This window comes from Triticum aestivum, chromosome 1B (assembly GCF_018294505.1).
Source record: "Triticum aestivum cultivar Chinese Spring chromosome 1B, IWGSC CS RefSeq v2.1, whole genome shotgun sequence".
Classification (NCBI taxonomy): domain Eukaryota; kingdom Viridiplantae; phylum Streptophyta; class Magnoliopsida; order Poales; family Poaceae; genus Triticum; species Triticum aestivum.
This window is the reverse complement of record NC_057795.1, coordinates 22156589-22175460: the sequence shown is the minus strand read 5'-3', so window position 1 is coordinate 22175460 and position 18872 is coordinate 22156589. Positions and strand designations below refer to the sequence as shown.

The 18872-nt window shown below is 44.3% G+C and overlaps 1 long non-coding RNA gene across 1 annotated transcript; it reads left to right on the top strand.

Moving 5' to 3' along the window:
- The first annotated feature begins 13310 nt into the window (after positions 1-13310).
- On the top strand, positions 13311-14492 carry LOC123085104 (uncharacterized). Its single transcript, XR_006439585.1, has 3 exons — positions 13311-13757; positions 13873-13981; positions 14110-14492. It is a non-coding gene; the product is annotated as an uncharacterized lncRNA (long non-coding RNA).
- Positions 14493-18872: the final 4380 nt, after the last annotated feature.

Below are 18872 nucleotides of genomic sequence, written 5' to 3'. Positions count from 1 at the left end.
CTCCAAAACCAGCGTTTTTGTCGAAAATCACAAAAAACCATCAACTGTGTGGCAAGTGAGTAACAAAATGACACTGATTCAGAATTGAGTCACGTCTAACATTGGAACTAACAGGTGGGATCTACATGTCAAGCTGATTTGGCATGTCTACGTGGACAATATGCTGAGGTGGTAGATAGGCCCACCAGTCAGTCTCTCATATCTTTTCAACTTTCTTCTTCCTCAATAGTCAATGCTTGCCTGCTACTGCTCCCTCTGCCGCCTGCTTAAGCTCCCGCTGCTCCTGTCGCTGCCCGCTTTTGCCCCCGGCCGCCACCGCTTAAACTCTTGCCGCTCCCGCTGTCCTCGTTTGCTGCTGCTCCCGCGGCCGCCTGCTCCTGCTGCTCCTGCGCCCCCTGCTCCTGCTACTCCCGCCGCCGCCTATTTTGCTCCGGTCGGGGAAGCTCGCAGGCACCAGTTTCTCTCCAGACCAGAGAGATGGAGGAGCTGCTCCAGCGGGCGGACATGCGCGGCGGCGTGAGATCTGGCCGGCGCGGATTAAGGCATGGCAGGGTGGAACCAAGCGGTCCAAGAGCATGGCGGAGAGGCTCCACTCCAGTGGCGACGCCGGTCAACGTTCCAGCGGCGGTGCGCCCATTCTGTTACCTAGAGAGAGAGAGAGAGAGAGAGAGAGAGAGAGAGAGCTCGGGAGAGTAAGGGGAAGGAAGAAGTAGAGAAAGAAGAGAGAGAGAGAGAGAGAGAGCAGGGGCAGGGGTGGCTGGTGCTCTGGTCGCTCGCCGGTGCTGGCCAGACAACGGTCGCCGACGAGGTTGACTCGGGTGAGGCGCTGAGATGTGGGTTCCTTGGAAGGAGGAGGAAGAAGAAGGTATGGGGCTGACATGTGGGACCATTGGACATCTCTGCATACTATCCACGTATATATGCCACGTTGGCCTGACATGTGGATCACATCTGTCAGTTTTGTGCTTAGTCGCGGTCCAATTTTGAATCAGTGAGATTTGTTAATCACTTGCCGCAGAAGTGGTGGTGAATTGTTATTTTTGGCAAAGATGATGATTTTAACTTTTGAAGTAACCTATCCATAAATGTAGTGGTTTTTAGCAAGTTACTCGGCTGGGGGAGAACCAACGAGGCGCTGCTGTACACTGTGAAGAACGAGGTGGTAGGTTCCTACGAGGCGCTCGAGTCGAAGCTCACGGCCCTGGGGTGGGAGCGTTACTACGAAGACCCGGCGCTGCTGCAGTTCCACAAGCGCGGCAGCCTCAACCTCATCTCCCTCCGCCGGGACCTCTCCCACTTCGCCTCCGTCCACATGTACGACATCGTCATCAAAAACAGAGGCTCCTTTCGCGTGGTCGATGCCTAGCCCGTCCATGGCATATGGCGATCAGTACGAAAGTTGTGTCCTTGTCTGGCATGTCTGCAACTCTGCATGCATGCAGGCAGGCAGGCTCTTGATGATTCAGCTTGCTGGTGTTGGTTTGTACGTGTGACCGTTTTACACGTACGGAATGTGGTATAATTGTTGAGCTTGTTTTGTCAGTGGTTGTATCACTCTTATATTTGGACATTCCCTTGAATGAATTATCACTTGTGTGATTGTATAGTTTAACAAGTTTTTGATGGTTTGTCGATGGAGGGCAAAATTATAGGGAGCTCCTAATCCGCGCTTTAAGCGCCGGTTGATGCTTATGGCACTCGCAAGCGATGGGAAGCGGGCCGGCCCAAAAAAAGGAGGGGGCCCAACAGGAAAATCAAAATAAAACTGGCGCGTGCGCGGAGACTCGATCGACCGACCTCCTGTCTCGAGTTACACCACGCTAATCACTCGGCCACAACGGCACATCCAGTAGGCTGCATCACTAAATTTACTTTTTAGGTTCTTCGTTTCTTTTTCGTTTTTCCATTTTTCTTTTCTGTTTTCTCTTTTTCTTCCTTATATGATGAATTTTTCAAAACTCGTGAACTCTTTTCAAATCGATGAACTTTTTCATTTTTGATTAAAAAAAGTTCATCGGATTTGAAAAAAGTTCAAAAAATTTAAAAAGATATTCATCGGATTTGAAAAAAGTTCATGGGATTCGAGAAAAAGTTCGTCACATACGAAAAAAGTTCACCTGCACGTTGCTTAGCCTTCAAGCCTTGAGGAAATGGTGTAGACTGCACGGAGCTATCATTGTTTCGGACGAAAACTACACATAGCTCCGTCCAGTCTACACTATTTCCTCAAGGCCTGAAGATAAGCAACGTGCAGGACATTTTGTGCCTTCATTTGCTATTTTTCATGCAATTACTGATTTGTTTTGAGCTGAATGACTCTGAAATTGAAAAGCACTACAAATGAACTCCGAACAGGTTGAAACTTGGCAAGGTATCATCATTTCACCCGCATATCATGTGCCAAAAACTACAGAGGGTTACGGCAAAAACTGGATGCACTTCGTGTACAAACTGGACAATCTCTTAGGAAGTATCAGGGTTTTGGACGAAAACTCATCTGTTACACCGGCTATTCAATATTTTAATAACTTAGTACAACTCCAGACTTTTTCTGCGTTCAGATGCACAATTCAAATCCACACCATCAACTTTCAACCCTTTCTGACATAATTTACTATTTTCGATGCATTTACTGATATGTTTTTAGAGCGGAATGACCCTGAAGTTGAAAAGCACTACAAATGAACTCCGAAAAGGTTGAAACTTGGCAAGGTATCATCATTTCAACCGCATAGCATGTGCAAAAAAGTAGAGATGGTTGGCAAAAACTGGATGCACTTCGTGTACAAACTGGACAATCTCTTAGGAAGTATCAGGGTTTCGGACGAAAACTCATCTATTACACCGGCTATTCAATATTTTAATAACTTAGTACGACTCCGGACTTTTTCTGCATTCAGATGCAGAATTCAAATCCACGTCATCAAATTTCAATCATTTCTGACATAATTTGCTATTTTCGATGAATTTACTGATTTGTTTTCAGAGCTGAATGACCCTGAAATTGAAAAGCACTACAAATAAACTCCGAAAAGGTTGAAACTTGGCAAGGTATCATCATTTCAACCGCATAGCATGTGCAAAAAAGTAGAGAGGGTTGGCAAAAACTGGATGCACTTCGTGTACAAACTGGACAATCTCTTAGGAAGTATTAGAGTTTTGGACGAAAACTCCTGTTTTACACCGGCTATTCAATATTTTAATCACTTAGTACAACTCCGGACTTTTTTTTTTGCGTTCAGATGCATAATTCAAATCCACGTCATCAACTTTCAACCCTTTCTGACATAATTTGCTATTTTCGATGCATTTACTGATTTGTTTTCAGAGCTGAATGACCCTGAAATTGAAAAGCACTACAAAAGAACTCCGAAAAGGTTGAAACTTGGTAAGGTATCATCATTTCATCTGCATAGCATGTGCAAAAAAGTAGAGAGGGTTACGGCAAAAACTGGATGCACTTCGTGTACGAACTGGACAATCTCTTAGGAAGTATCAGAGTTTCGGACGAAAACTCATCTGTTACACTGGCTATTCAATATTTTAATAACTTAGTACAACTCCGGACTTTTTTTTGTGTTCAGATGCAGAATTCAAATCCACGTCATCAACTTTCAACCCTTTCTGACATAATTTCGTATTTTCGATGCATTTACTAATTTGTTTTCAGAGCTAAATGATCCTGAAATTGAAAAGCAGTACAAATGAACTTCGAAAAGGTTGAAACTTGGCAAGGTATCATCATTTCACCCGCATAGCATGTGCAAAAAGTAGAGAGGATTATGGCAAAAACTGGATGCACTTCGTGTACAAACTGGACAATCTCTTAGGAAGTATCAGGGTTTCGGACAAAAACTCATCTGTTATACCGGCTATTCAATATTTTAATAACCTAGTATAACTCCGGACTCTTTTTGCGTTTAGATGCACAATTCAAATCCACGTCATCAACTTTCAACCCTTTCTGATATAATTTGCTATTTTCGATGCATTTACTGATTTGTTTTTAGAGCTGAATGACCCTGAAATTGAAAAGCACTACAAATGAACTCCGAACAGGTTGAAACTTGGCAAGGTATCATCATTTCAACCGCATAGTATGTGCAAAAAAGTAGAGAGGGTTACGGTAAAAACTGGATGCACTACATGTACAAACTGGACAATCTCTTAGGAAGTATCAGGGTTTTGGACGAAAACTCATCTGTTACACCGGCTATTTAATATTTTAATAACTTTGTAAAACTCCGGACTTTTTTGTGTTCAGATGCACAATTCAAATCCACGTCATCAACTTTCAACCCTTTCTGACATAATTTCGTATGTTCGATGCATTTACTGATTTGTTTTCAGAGCTGAGTGATCCTGAAATTGAAAAGCAGTACAAATGAACTCTGAAAAGGTTGAAACTTGGCAAGGTATCATCATTTCACTCACATAGCATGTGCAAAAAGTAGAGAGGGTTGGCAAAAACTGGATGCACTTCGTGTACAAACTGGACAATCTCTTAGGAAGTATCAGGGTTTCGGACTAAAACTCATCTATTACACCGGCTATTCAATATTTTAATAACTTAGTACGACTCCGGACTTTTTCTGCATTCAGATGCAGAATTCAAATCCACATCATCAAATTTCAACCCTTTCTGGCATAATTTGCTATTTTCGATGAATTTACTGATTTGTTTCAGAGCTGAATGACCCTGAAATTGAAAAGCACTACAAATAAACTCCGAAAAGGTTGAAACTTGGCAAGTTATCATCATTTCAACCGCATAGTATGTGCAAAAAAGTAGAGATGGTTACGGTAAAAACTGGATGCATTTCATGTACAAACTGGACAATCTCTTAGGAAGTATCAGGGTTTCGGACGAAAACTCATCTGTTACACTGGCTATTCAATATTTTAATAACTTAGTACAACTCCGGACTTTTTCTGCATTCAAATGCACAATTCAAATCACGTCATCACCTTTCAACCCTTTCTGACATAATTTGCTATTTTCGATGCATTTACTGATTTGTTTTTAGAGCTGAATGACCCTGAAATTGAAAAGCACTACAAATGAACTCCGAAAAGGTTGAAACTTAGCAAGGTATCATCATTTCAACCGCATAGCATGTGCAAAAAAGTAGAGAGGGTTGGCAAAAACTGGATGCACTTCGTGTACAAACTGGACAATCTCTTAGGAAGTATCAGGGTTTCGGACGAAAACTCATCTATTACACCGGCTATTCAATATTTTAATAACTTAGTACGACTCCGGACTTTTTCTGCATTCAGATGCAGAATTCAAATCCACGTCATCAAATTTCAACCCTTTCTGACATAATTACGTATGTTCGATGAATTTACTGATTTGTTTTCAGAGCTGAATGACCCTGAAATTGAAAAGCACTACAAATAAACTCCGAAAAGGTTGAAACTTGGCAAGGTATCATCATTTCAACCGCATAGCATGTGCAAAAAAGTAGAGAGGGTTACAGCAAAAACTGGATGCACTTCATGTACAAACTGGACAATCTCTTAGGAAGTATCAGAGTTTCGGACGAAAACTCATCTGTTACACCGGCTATTCCATATTTTAATAACTTAGTACAACTCCGGACTTTTTCTGCATTCAGATGCACAATTCAAATCCACGTCATCAACTTTCAACCTTTTGTGACATAATTTGCTATTTTCGATGAATTTACTAATTTGTTTTCAGAGCTGAATGACCCTGAATTGAAAAGCACTACAAATGAACTCTGAAAAGGTTGAAACTTGGCAAGGTATCATCATTTCAACCGCATGGCATGTGCAAAAAATTAGAAAGGGTTACGATAAAAACCGGATGCACTTCGTATACAAACTGGACAATCTCTTTCGAATATGAATCACTACAAACATCAATATAATGATAAAACACACTAATATTAAATATAAGAAATTCTAAATACAATAAAAAGTAATCACAAATAAATAGAAGAAACTATATGAAAAAAATTATATCTGCGCTGTCCAGTGGGCCTGCTCGGCCTCGGGCGTGCATATGCAAGCCCATAAGGCCCAGCAGGCTCACAGGGCAGCGCAGCAAAGTTAGGCCCAAAGGCCTGCATTATATAGGAGCTCGAAGGAGCAGCCGCGGCTGGGTTTATAAATCAGTGCGGCTGCCATTCGCTCGGCGAGGTGGGACTAAACAATGAGCACCTTGCACCCCATTTAGTACCGGTTCGTGGCACAAACCGGTACTAAAGGGTGGGTCTTTAGTACCGGGTGGGGGCACGAACCGATACTAAAGGGGGTCGCTTCCCGCCGATTCGCCTGGCCAAATTTAACCTTTAGTATGGATTTGTGCCCCCACCCGGTACTAAAGGCCTCCCCTATATATTCACCACTTACGAAAATTTGTAGTTATCATCTTCATCTTCATCGCGCCCGTCCCCGCACGCCGCACCCGTCGCCGTGGTCGCCGCCCCCATCCATGCACCGCCCCCGTCGCCGTCGTCGTCGCCCCCGTCGCGCTGCCCCCATTGCGCCGCCCCCCGTCGCCGCCCCCGGCCCATCGCCGCCGTCGTCGCCGTCGTCGCCCCCCCCCCCCTTGCTGTAAGATCGATTGCGTGCCCCGGCCGGCCCCCTGCCGCTCGCGCCGGCGGCCTGATCCTGTTCACACATATATGCACACACGCACACACACAAAAGTACACACAAATGCGCGCGCACACACACAAATGTTTAATGTCAAAATATTAGATTATATAAATGTTAGATTATATAAGAATTAGATAATGTTAGATGAGTTAGTTTTTTATACTTTTAGTTATAGATGATTTTTTATTAATGTTATATGAATTAATATGTATTAAATTTAGGTATATGAGATTTGATCATCTAATTAAAATTTAGTTGAATTAATAGAACTAGTTTTGTTGAATTAGTTGAATTAGTTGAACTAGTTAGTTGAATTAGGAGCTATACTTTATTTAGGTATATCTTTAGTAAGTGCTTAATTGAATTAATTAGTTGAACTAGCGAGTTGAATTAATAGAACTAGTCTAATTAGTTGAATTAATTGAATTACTTGAACTAGTTAGTTGAATTAGTTGAATTATGAGCTATACTTTATTTAGGTATATTTTTAGTAAGTGCTTAGTTGAATTAATTAGTTGAATTAATTAGTTGAATTAATAGAACTAGTCTAATTAGTTGAATTAATTGAATTACTTGAACTAGTTAGTTGAATTAGTTGAATTATGAGCTATACTTTATTTAGGTATATTTTTAGTAAGTGCTTACTTGAATTAATTAGTGAACTAGCTAGTTGAATTAATAGAACTAGTCTAATTAGTTGAATTAATATAACTAATAAGTGTTTAATGTTTCACCTATGAACATATATAGGAAATGTCGTCTGACGACGTAAACGATTTCATTATGTGCGAAGACTGCGAAGACCAACGCGGCCTGTGCGACAAAAATTTCCTAGTTGATGATAGACGCTTCAGTATCAAGCTGGATGAGACCTTCGAAGTGGATACAGTAAGTCACAATGACAAGTCTTTTTTCGTAATTAAGCATGACTTAGATATGCTTGATTTGCTTCAACTTATTATTTTAAATTTTCACTATTCTATTAGCGTATCCCCTGTCATGCAAAATTTTTTGTCTTGGATAAGATAGGTTTCAGTCCTAACAAAACTATGGAGGTAAAGAGAGTTTACTTGAAGACCGAGCATGGTTATACCTTCAACGTCAAATTATACAATCAAGAAATCTACACCCATTTTGAATGCAAAACTTGGCAAGCACTATGCAAGGCTTATGCATTTGAGCATGGCATGTTTATCACCTTTGATATTCGCCCCGAAGATAATATTGAAGGTAATAGAGACATTTGGGTCGAGGTGCAGACGCCTCCAGTTCTACCATTATGTGAGTTTCTCAACCATATTTATGTCTTTGATATTGTTTTTTCAAAAAAAGTTGACAACTAATTTCTATTGACAACTTATTTCCATTCAAGCAAACTTGTCGAGCGCTTGGTAGACAGGACCTTCCACTGTCTCGGGGCAGAACTAAACTGCGAGGAGATAAGTCATTATGTTTCATGGCTTGAGGATCTTCATACTGTCAAGGCAAATTATTTTTCTGGACTTAAAAATCTCAGTACTCAAAACGTGCGACCAATAGTGATCGTATTGAGCTACGGTCACATCTATTTAGGAAAGATGGTAAGATTTTTACTATTTTTTCTCAGTGCATCTTTTGCATACATTATTTTTTAAGCGAAACTTCATTGCTAAGTATGTTACTATACGATGTTCTTCTACAGGGACTCCCGATGAATGTTCTGCCTCAGTGGATCGAGACTAAAGGTCGCATGAGAATGGTTAGCTTACGGCCAAGACCTCCTATAATGCACTTTAGTGCATTCAAGATTAGGAGGAATGCTTAATAGTGAGAGACTGGAGTAGAATTGTCCACGATCGCAGAGAAGTACTAGGGGGAAGCAATCAGAAGCCCAGCCCACAATTAGGAGGCAGGTTCACTAGCATGCTCCAATATGATGAATCAGGAGAGCTATACATGTTCTATGCTATTTTACCTGAGATAGAGCAGCAGGAGTGATTAGCATGCTTTTCGTGTTCTTCGTCCTGAACTTAATCTCAAAGAGTGATTTTCTTTTGTGGTCTTATATATGAACGCTTATAATCATGACCATATTGAACTCAATGATATCTTTCCTTCTGGTACAGGTGAATGTTTCTTCTTTAAGCTAGTATATATATATTGGTGGTGATTAGATAGTGGTAATGACTATGATGATTAAATAGTGCTAATGACGACTATGATGAGTTATTATATCATTTATGAAAGAAACCGCAGATTAGTTTCAACTGGATGGATCCTAGCTAGCTAAGTGATCAAGTATATATGCCATACCATATTACTTTCTCACCTAATATAAGTGATCAAGTAATATGGATATGGCATATATAATTTGATCACTTAGCTACGATCCATTCATGCATCCCAATTGAAACTAATCTGCAGTACTTTCACCTAATGATTTAACAACTCATTATAATGTAAAAATAATCTCTAAATTAAATTGAAAAAATGAAAAAAAAATAAAAAATAAAACCAAAATAGCCCAAACATTTAGTACTGGTTGGTGTTACCAACCGGTACTAAAGGTCTCCAGCCACCGGCCCCGGCTCGTGCCACGCGGTGGCACTTTCGTGGCGGTTCGTGCAAAACCGGTACTAGGGGGGACCTTTAGTCCGCACCCTTTACTGACGGTTGCAGAACCGGCACTAAAGCCCCTTACAAACCGGGGCTATAGCCCGGTTCTGCACTAGTGTAGTGCAAGGGCCACCATTCGTCACATCACGACTGACGAAACAAGGGCCCCGCTACGACATTCCATAGGGCCAACCCAAACTATGCCAAGGAGCACCCTCCCCTCCAAACGTCGAGACTAGGATGGGGAAGGGGAGGAGTTGCGACCTTTAGGGTTTTCACCCCCGAGCTGCCAGGGAGGCGATGCAGGGGTCGAGGGTGGCTCCTGTGTAAAATTATTAGTCGTGCAAAATAAACCAAATAAATATTAATTAGTGTCACCCAACTAACTGAAAGCACAAAAACTTATTCTTATGTATCAGGTATTAACATAAACTAGAGTAAGCATGATTCACATAACATTGCATTACGTTACAAGAGATGGCCATCCTACGTGAAAGAAAGTACCTAGAGAGACGTACGACCTTGCATTACGTTGCATGAAACGGTCACCATGCATGATAGAATGTCTGTAAATAGACGCATTGCGTTACAAGAAACGGTCATCATGCATGACAGCATGAGAGAAAGTACGTACGGCGACATAAAGGGAACACAAAAGTATAATGACCCATGCAAATATTTACCGGTTATGCATCTTAGCATGGCTCTATGAACATGTAAGAATCATCATGTCAATTAGGCTATACAAAACACGAGTGTAAACCAATATGTATTGAGCTTACTAACCCGCAGGCATGGGAGTAAGTAGGTAGGCAAAGGAAATTAAATAAATATAACAACGTAGTCTTAATACTCTGTAAACCAATTTATAAGGATTGTAATTTCTGAAATATGCTTCCAATAATAATATTACTGGGAAACGCCGCCGTTTATATATAGGAGTATCTATTAACCCGCGCACCATATATATATTACCAATTGTTGGAAAGTTTCCAAAGTTAATACTATCCACCAAGAAACTGTTAGCCCGGAACTACTTGCTAGCACTCGAGTACACTGATGAACGACCGGTGGATGAGCACACACACGTACTACTCACACACTCACTAGTGTATCACACACACACACGTAGTAGTAGTACTAGACTACTACTACACAACACTTGAAGCTTGGAGCACACACGGTGGTACTAGAAGGAGGAAATGCCTTGTATTGAAGTGAAATGGCCTACTTACAACCGATGGGATTCATCTTCTTTTATAGGCCACAGGTCAGCCCGGGTCAAGTCAAGTAAACCCTAGAAAAAACTGCTAGCAAACTACTACGTACATGCACATCACATTCCTGGAAACTACTAGCTAGCTAAGTAAACTACTAGGTAATTACTAGGAACCTACTGCTTCCTTACAAGCCAAGGAAGCTACTGCTGCTAGTGCAGCATGCATTTCACCGAAGACCATGGTTGACTCAACAATCTCCCCCTCAACCTTGTCGAAGGAGTTTGATGTTGACGATCCCGACCTTATCGTGCAGCTCGTGAAACCGGATGCTGCCTTCGTCGGGATATCCGTCTTCTGGGGCTTTGCGTAGCCCGTACGCCCTGCTCGTGCTTTGCCACCAGAGTGAGGACCTCCTGCATGCCCTCCCCAATGCGTTGTACGTAACATTTCGCGACGAGCCGTGCCTTGTGCTTGATGATGGTGCCGTGCTCGTCCTTCTTGATCTCGGGGTGCTGCGGCTGTCCAGTAGGCTCGCCGAGAAGTTCCCCCTAGGCGTCGCAACTTGTGTGGATCGCCAATGTTGTTGGTGTCGAACAGGTCCGACTGTGCTGTAGGCGGGGACAGAAACTGCCCAAGAACCACCTCGCTCTTGAGCGTCAGAGTTGCTGGGGTCGTAGTTCCCGACGTCACACTGCCCGGGAACTCCCTTCCCGGGGTCGTCGTGTCAGACGTCATGCTACCCGGGAACTCCCTTCCCGGGGATGACTTGTCGGACACCGCACTACCCGGAGTTGCTTCTCCCAAGGTAGCCTTGTCGCTCTTCCCAACAATCTTGCTTGTCGGGTCTCCCCCGACAGTTGTGAGTCATGCCTCCCGCACGGACTCGATGGACCCCGAGCGCGTCGGGGCTTCGGCATGGCCGACCATAGAGCACTGTGCCCCCTGCACGGTCTCGACAGTCGCCACCAGCGTGGTCGAGGCATGCCCGGCCAGAGAGTTTCGTGCCTCCCGCGCGAACTCAGTGGACCCCAAATGTGTCGGGGTTGTGGCGTGGCCGACCAGAGAGCTCCGCGCCTCTTGCACGGCCTCGATGGTCGCCAGAGTCTCGGTCGAGGCCTGGCCGCCCCATGACCGTCTCTTCATCGCCCCCCAGTTGAGGCATGTAGAAGAGTGCCGTGTCGCCCACACGGGCTTGCAGAACCCCAAGAACCTGGTTGTCGGGGTGTGGCCGACCTGAGAGTACCGTGCCTCTTGCATGGGCTCACTGGTCGCCAGCATCATGGTTGGGACGTGGCACACCATATGCGTCGTTGCCGTGCCTCCTGACACGGGCTTGTTGGGTACCGAGGATGTCGGCGACGCCTTTGCCATGCCAACTTGCACGGGCTTGTCGGGTCCCGAGGATGTCTGGGCCGCGATTGCCGTGCCAACTTGCACGGTCTTATCGGGTCCCGAGGATGTCGGGGCCGCGATTGCCGTGCCAACTTGCACGGGCTTGACCAACATCGCAGGGGACGTGGTTACCGGGGTGTGGCTCCCCCACACCTGGGTCTTCATCTCCTCCCAGTCATAGGCCCCCGAGAACGCTGTTGTCAGGGAAAGCACTACCGATGTTGGGAGGGGATCAGTTGAAGAGCTTCGTGCCTCCCGCACGGACTTGACAGTTGCCGGCACCGTGGTCGCCAGAGGTGGTGCACCCTCCTGCACGGCTTTGATGCTTGTCGGGACCATGGTTGCCGGAGGCGCTGCGCCCTCCTGCATGGTCTCGATGCAAGCCATCATCATTGCTGGCCCACCGTCCTCTTGAGCCTGCACGAGATTTTCCGCGGCTGCGGCATCCTCGTCAGCCATCCAGGTTGCTGTAGCTCACGGGCCGGTTGCGGGTGGTTGAGGACCGCCTTGACGACGTTCGCGAGAGCTTCGGCGGTGGACAACTCCTATTCTCGAAGAACTGGGAGGCGAGGAAGCGTCCAGGACGTGGTGCCGGTGCCCCGAGTGGTGGAGGCGGCACCGGCAGAGGCGGCGGCCGCACCCAGGGTGGAGCCGGACGAGGTGCCGGCAACGACGACCGGGAAGCACACACACGTACTACTCACACACTCACTAGTGTATCACACACACACACGTAGTATTAGTAGCATGGTTTTCAATTTCAGTTTCAACAAAATTTCAGCACCAACTGAAATCACTGAAATTCAGTGAAATTCAGTTATTTCAGTTTGCATTTCAGCCAAAAGGCCGAAATATTCATTTGAATTTAATTAGATATTTGAAATTTTTAAAAAGTATTTTGAAAAATATTTGATTTCCTGTGTATTACTGAATTTGCTGAAATATTTTGACCGAAACGTAATATTTCAGTGTCTACTGAAATTAATGAAATTCAGTGAATTACAGTGAAATCTCACTGAAAGTGAAAACCATGAGTAGTAGTACTAGTACACAGCACTTGAAGCTTGGAGCACACACGGTGGTACTAGAAGGAGGAAATGCCTTGTATTGGAGTGAAATGGCCTACTTACAACCGATGGGATTCATCTCCTTTTATAGGCCACAGGTCAGCCCGGGTCAAGTCAAGTAAACCCTAGAAAAAACTGCTAGCAAACTACTACGTACATGCACATCACATTCCTGGAAACTACTAGCTAGCTAAGTAAACTACTAGGTAATTACTAGGAACCTGCTGCTTCCTTACAAGCCAAGGAAGCTACTGCTGCTGGTGCAGCGTGCATTTCACCGAGGACCATGGTTGACTCAACAGAAACACGGTCATTAGATCAACATATATCATACACTACCAGGTTATGAGTATAGTATCATGCATGATTGTTTCTCAATTTACATATCCCATAAAACATCAAGTCCAAATGCCAAACGAGTGGCATGTATGTACAGTCGAGCTTTGGGGTAGTCTGCGCTACAGCAGGAAGACAGAGAGGAGGAGCTTTGGCCTTAAATGGCTCCAGCTGTTTGCGCGAGCAAGGAAGCATAGGGACGAACAGAAGACAGCCGCGAGGAGGAGAGAGAGCGGCGGAGGAGCGGGGTGCGAAAAGCTGCATATGGAGACAAGATTGGAAGGGCTGGCGTACGACTGAGTGGCGTTGGCGTTACCAGTCCGGCCCGTATAAGTAGGAGCGACGGCGAGCCGGAGGTCACACAGCCGAGCACCAAGATCTCTCTTCCTTCCTCCTCCTCCTCCTCCAATCCCCCTCTCCGGCCAGCGCGAGCGAGCGAGCTTGAGAGAGGTTGGTACCTGCAGGTAGCCATGGACGGCCACCGCCACGGGCCGCGCAAGATTCTGGCGCTCGAGGCGTACGCATGCACCTCTAATCTAATCATACACTCCATTTCCTCCTGCCGTAATTTTCTGCTTACCGCCGGTGATCGATAGGAAAATAACGGCGTCGTTTGTGTGTTTCCATCGCAGGGCGTTCAAGAAATGGGCCCACCCCGACGTCGCTAATCTCAGCCGCGAAACCGGCATGGAGCCCCAGCAGATCGTATACTGGTTCCAGACCCGGCGGGCGCACATCAAGGTATGTACTGATAAGTAGCTCTAATAGATGCACTCCGCGACCATAATTCTGAGGACCGAACTTGCCAAACTTTAGGCTCTCGCTTGGGTCGGATTATTTGGAAATTTGTAACAAAGCTCTTATTGTAGGGATCTTCATCGAACACAAGGCCTCCGACCCAGGGATCTTCATCGTCAGATCCTTGATGCTTTCATTCCACAACTTCGCCTTCATGCTGTGACACAGGGAGGCTGATGGTGGCTGATGTCCGTCACTATCGTGGTCTTCCTCAGCTTAGTGTTTATGTGTGTGTTTCGGCTTGTTAGCCAAGGACCCCCTTCGGGTTTGTATCGCGCGTGTGTGTGTGTCGGCTCTTGAGCCCACCTGGACCCTAATGGGTTTGCATCGTGTTTGTGTTTGTGCGCGCGCACGTGCGTCGGCTCTTGAGCCTTGGACCCTAGATGGGTTTGTATCATGTTTGTGTTGTATTTCTGTTGCATTTGAATTTTAAACCCTGCCACATTACCCTGAACCTTGTTAGTTTTTTTACATTAATCCCTCGCTTTATTAAACTGATAAGAGATTACAATCTGACTGGATAACCCTAGTCAGGAATCCAGGAATTACACCAAAGCAAGTAAATGAAGAAATTCTAAGAGCTTCTCATGCACATAGGTGCGCCGCCCAATTTTCTTCGTGTCAAATCCATAGAAGCTTGAAATGCTGGAAAGTATCGGCTAAACTCTTTATCCCTGTCACCCCTCATGTAAAGAGAAGAAGAATCCGTTTTTTTGTTTGCTATAGCATATGACTTAACCATTGATTTATAGTGCTTTAGTAAATCCCAAGATGTATTTGGAATAAAAGCTAAGAGTTTTATGGTTATTTTAAATTCCATCACTTGGGTCAGGTCATATCAATGGGTTACAAACTTAAGTTATAACTTTGGCGGTATTTAAATTACGTATTAGAAGATCAGATCTTTGGTCTGTGGGCATCCTTTGTTTTCTGAAGAATTAGCATTTGATTTGTGTAATTCAGACTCAGCTGGGCATAGCAAACATTCATGAGGTAGTTCTGATTTGGGGGTCAATTATGCACTGTTGTGGCCAACATTGGGTATGAAGGTTGTAGGGGGTGCCACATGCACGTTCTTTCACCGTGTAATTTTGGTATTCTGTACAGGTATGGTGGTTGAGAATGTAACTCTCCTTATGCGGTTGCTTTGTTGATATTACTAAAGCACTATAAATCAGTGGACCTTTTATATTTTTGTCATAAATAATTCCTAGAGATTAAGTTGTTTGCTCCATCTGGTTAATAGTTTGTACTGTCAAATAGATAATCCAATATCAAACTGTTCAAGATTTGCATGCAGAATCTGGAAGAACCCAAAGCACCGACGAGCTTTCATAATGGTTTTTGACAAAGATCTTGCTTTTTTAGGCTTTTGGTGTTCCCTTTTCTTACCAGATATTTTGGTCATGGGTTTGACTTCATCTCCAGATCCATAAAAACTTATGTGGTTGTGATTCATGACATGTACCAGTATTAAGTGGTTGAAATAATACCAACAACAGGCACTTGCACGGGCGCGGCGTCGCGCCGCGCTTTTGCCCTGCTAGTAAAAAGTAGGACAGGTTTGAAAAATAGCTCAGTTTTTGGAAAATCAAAAGTTATGTCCTATGGAGGACATTTGGTCCTTTTCAACTCTGTGCTCACCAGCCTAACTATATTCATGCTCATCTGCTCACTAATTCTGCTACATACAACATGCTGAATTTTGACTGCTCGTTGAACTCATGATCTCAGCTTAAATAATCATTTTCCGATATGTGATTCAGGTATTTCATTGGAATTGACAACCATATGCAAAGAGATCACTGGAGTACCATGGTATGTGCCTCCCTTCCCAACAGATAAGGGTGCAAGTAGCAGAGTACAGTCAGTAGTTAACGCTTGCAGCTCTGAGAAGGGGTATGTGCAGAAAGTAAGAAGACATGGTAATTGAGAAGCACTCAAAACAATTGTTCTTCAAGAAAGCTTCAGTTGGCATGTAGCCAGCTGCAGCAGAGATTTTGAAGAAATATGATGCCAACCACTTGTTCTTGTTAGCATGGCTCACAAGATCCGGCTGCCATGATATGTGCAGGAAGCTAGGCTATCGTCTCGAGAAGGACAACCGACGTCTTTGATAGAATGCGACAGGTGCTTACCCATAGCTATGCGAGTCTGACAGGCCATGCTCCCAAGGATTGCTTGCTGTATTTTGGTGTGTTTCCAAGTGATCGTCCTGTTAGGAGAAAGAGACTGATGAGGCCGAGGGATTCGTACAATCAGAGCATTCATCGAGCGAGCCCATGGATGTAGTAGGCAGCAATGACAAGGTGAAGACACGCCCAGCTTATGGCATGATCCACGAGTTCATCTCGCATATGTCCGCTTCCCAGCTTATAGCATAAAGGTGACTAGCATGTGGAGAGATCAACTACTACAAATAAATGTTGCCAATATATGTCTACATCGTGTAGTCAGAGGAAATGCTAATCTCAGTACCTCGTTCTTCCAAAAAATTCCATCTTCTAATAGGCATGGGATACATCAGGAATGGTTATCTCTAGCACCATTTGGATGGAGTTTTAGCGTTCATATACTGACTGAATCAGAAAGACTTCTGGAGGAGCCATTTCATATAATTGCGCCTAGGTACCTGCCATGAAGGTGTCGTATTACATATCACTAGAGTGAGAAGACATCAAATTGGTACGGGATGGTGCCGCAACCCTCTAGCTCACCCGCACACCTTATCCAGACCATCGGTACACGCTTCATTTGCAATTCGGGGGGGGGGGGGGGGGGGGGGGGGGGGGGGTACTATCTGAGTGCATTAGACTTTTTCAGTACCTAGTGTACTAGGTAGGGATGTAATGCTAGGTAGTTGCCTCGGGAGGGCAGTGCTATCGGAGTAGTAGATCGAACACCCCGGATGATGCCCCAACAAGATTTGAGGTATTGGCACCGTAGATCGATAAACTTCCGGCTCGCGTGAAAAAAAGAACCCGTAGCAAATCATACGCGATCACCTAGCACTGGAGATTTTACAGAGACACCCCCGACATGTCTAATATTGATGCATAGGCCGCTCGGGTCCAACTGTCGGTACACAGAGGAGAATAAAGATTAAAGATGCATTTTTCTAAAATGCCTTGTTATCTCTTGTTTGGAGGCGTTCATGTGAACTACCTTAAAACACTGGAGTATTTTAGGCATTTGGAGTCGAACTTGCAACCTGAGCATGCCTGGAGTTATCTATTCTTCCACGCAGGGAGTCAAACTTACATTTTGAGCATTGTTGTCCTCTCCGACTAACCGCTACAACCTGAGCCCGCCTCCCTTTTCTTTTTTCCTTTCTTTGTTCCATATATGTATTTTGGTACTAGTGCACTAGACTTTTTGAGTACCTAGTGTACTAGGGATGCCGTGCTAGCAATTGCCTCACGAAGGGCGGTTTCATCAAAACCGCAGACCGGACATTGTAGATGATGCCCCAATGATTGATGTGACACGACAATGCGCTGCGCTAAGTACTCCCTCCAAGATTTGAGGTCGTAGCACCGGACATCGATAAACTTGCAGCTCGCATGGCAAAAAGAAAAGCCGATGCCAATCATATGCAGCCACATGGCACTGCTGATTTTGCAGAGGCACCCCTGACATGTGTGACATTGATGCATAGGTAGCTCGGGTCCAGCTCAGTACACAGATGAAAAAAATGACTAAACAAAGTGTAATAATTGCAATGCGCGCTATAACACGTTGGTTAATTTGGGGGTAATTGTACAGGTGTTTTCTAAAACGTCTTGTTATCTGTTGTTATGGAGGTGTTCTTGTGAATTGCCCTAAAACATTGCAGCATTTAAGGCATTCTTATTAGTCCAACTTTGAACCTGAACATGACTGGACTTATCTATTCTTCCGTGCGGGAAATGGAACTTGCAACCTAACCATGGCTGTCCTCTCCGACTAACCACTACAAGGTGAGCACGCCTCCCCATTTTTTCCCCTTTTTTTGGTTGCATGTATGTGTTTTGGTATCTAATGCCTTAGACCTTCTTAGAACCTAGTGTACTAGGGATTCAGTGCTAGACAGTTGCCTCACGGAGGGCGACACCGTCAGAGTTGCAAACCGAATATTGTAGATGATGCCGGCCCGATTGATGTGACACAACAAAGCGCAGTAGTACTGGAGGTCGATAAACCCGATGCTCGTGTGAAAAAAAACCCGTAGCCAATCATACGCAGTGTTCTAAATAGCGGGCTATGTTAAATAGCGGCGGACTTCCAAATCTGCTATAGCGGCCTATTTGTATATGAGACCATTTAGCGGCACCCTGCTGAAAAAGCTATAGAGGGCTATAGCGGGACTATAGCCGTCTATTTAAAACTATGATCATACGCGACCACCTAGCTAGCAGTAGAGATCAGAGACACCCCCAACACATGTGATATTGATGCATAGGCCACTCGGGTCGAGCCGTCAGTACACAGAGGAGAATAAAGATTAAAGAGAAAGCAAATATTGAAACATGCGCTATAACACGTTGGTTTATTGGAGGCCTAATTGTACATGCATTTTCTAAAACGGCTTGTTATCTAGTATTTGAGGCATTTAGAGTCGAACTTGCAACCTGAGCATGCCTGGATTTATCTATTCCTCAGCTCGGGGAGTTGATCCTGCAAATTCTCTCTTCCATAAAGCTATGGTATATGCAATTTGCGTACTCTAAAAAAAAGTACCCATAATTCAAAAGTATGTGTACTTATGAAATATGTGAAGACCCGAACGCCTCGTAATAACTTTACAATTGTATTGAGCGGTTCATAATAATTTTACATCATTTGAAATACAAGC